Genomic DNA, 2,247 nt, shown 5'->3' on the forward strand with positions numbered 1-2,247 from the left:
GCCCGCGGCGCCGGCTTCAAGGTAGCCGCTCCATGAGGGTGCGGGACGGAGCACCGTCAGTGCCGGGAGGTCGATTTAAGGAGAAGGTGCGATGCGATGAGTGTACAACCTCTTTGGTGGTGCCGAGTAGGCCTCGGCTTCATCCGAGGAGTCGGTGAGGATGCTGCGGTTCCGGTGGAGCAGGTTAAGGCGGTGCTGTGGGGATGGAGCAGCCGCGATAGACGAGGCGATCGTTGGAGCAGCTCCTTGGAGGTGGATGACGGGGCGGCTGAACCGGCGGGACGGCGAGATGGACGACGGATCCTCATCCGGGGAGGTGGATGAGGAACGTCGAGCTGTTGCGGTGAACGACGTCGTCGGGGAAGAGGCTCCGGCTGGGCAGCGGTGACGTGGCAGACGGAGGAGGGTGGTGTTTTGCGGCTGGAGCGGAGAGGTTATGGCGGCCTGGGATTTCGTATGGCGAAAAGGGGGCGATGGGAGGGGGTGCAGCATGACTTAGGGACGCGCTTGTCCAAAATGTAGGGCGTGTTACAAAAGTACCCCCCACCGATTTGAACTAGCGGCCCTTTCGGCTCAAGGTTAGAAGGGGGATTTCGCGTGTCGGGATTTGGCAGCTAGAGGGAGTTTTCGCGCGCGTTGTAATATCGGGATAGCAAGGCGCGGGTTGTGAAGGCGCCAGTTTTGAGAGCACGATATCTGAATTTTCGGGATATAACAAGACACAGGTTGAATTTTAGGGACAATCCTAACATGTAGTAATATTGTACTTGTACGTAACAAATCAATTCGCACTTCCCTCAATCAAAAATAAAACAAAAAAATAAAACTATTCACACCTCACAAAGAGAGAGTCTTGCTCCGTTTTACTATACAAATGCTATTCAAAGCTATGTCCGATTAAATTTTTTTGCTTGCTATATAATGCATGTAACCTACTCATACCAACATTTTAGTGCATTCCAAATGTCGATACTACCGCTGCAAATCGAACTAAATTTGAATTCGTTTCTCTATTTCAATAAGAATGTACAATCATGATTGTTGCCAACTTCAACGATCATAGTTTCCTTGCTATCCGCCAGATATAAATCGGACGGCCTATAATGCAGGATGGCAGGAACACCATCATCAACAACTCCGTTTTTTTATAAGAGTAGAGATAAAATATATTAAATGTAGTATAACATGTTCATAACCACACCATGTGTATCACCGTTATATATATTCACACATGCGTCGGTTTAAAACACTATGATAAATTCTTCAAATATCCGAATTCGCTTTTTATAATGAAGTATATATGATCTCTATTCTTCTTTTACACCCACACAACCCTCTTATCTTTGTAGATAGCGCTAACTTTCTCTTGTGCATGCACATGCCCGCATCCCTCTCACCCTTCCTCGGCATTCTCTAGCTCGATCGCGCAAATTCGTCTTTTCACTTTAGGTCGTTCACCCATGGTGTGTGTAGGCCCCCCAGCTCCTTCTTTACGGCACACATCGATCGATATGTCTCTCTAGCCAGGTGTGCCTAGCACAAACACAAGCTTCCCCTCTTCTCTTGTCACAGTCCATGCCTCACTCCCACCACTCTTTTCATTGTTCTCGTACTCGCACACTCCTCCCCCCTCGATATAGTATGCCTCTTCACTAGTAGAAAAAGGGTCAAATGTGAAGCACAATAGTGCCGGTTGGAATTTCAGCCGGCACTAATGTGTACACTAGTGCCGGTTCGTGGCGGCGATCAATAGCACCGGTTCGTGGCGAACCTTTAGTACTGGTTTGTCACATCCCTGGTCTTGTTATGCACTAGGCTAGACCTCATCTGAGCATCATGTTTAAATTTTTGAAACCTGAACTGAGGAATTTTGGAAGCCTCAAAAACTTAAATAAAAGAAGGGCAAAAACCATAAAAATCTCATTCATTGCTCCAAAATGCTCTTCTTAAATGTTTGATAATTTTTGGTAGGGGTTCTGGTCCCAACCAAAATATTGAACATTTTTAAGGAATTATTTTTGGGACTTTGGATTTAATTCATTAGCTATTTGAATTTGAATTATATTCATATAATTAGAATATAATTTCAAATACCCCTGAAATATTTTATAAGCTTTTGGAAGAGTCCATCTAGCAATATAAAATATTCAGAGGAGTTTTTGGCATTGTTTGAATTATTTTAAATTCAAAACAGTGGCAAAATAAATTAAATAAAACAAAACAGAAATAAAAGACAGAGGAGAGAAA

This window comes from Triticum dicoccoides, chromosome 3B (genome assembly GCF_002162155.2).
Source record: "Triticum dicoccoides isolate Atlit2015 ecotype Zavitan chromosome 3B, WEW_v2.0, whole genome shotgun sequence".
NCBI lineage: Eukaryota > Viridiplantae > Streptophyta > Magnoliopsida > Poales > Poaceae > Triticum > Triticum dicoccoides.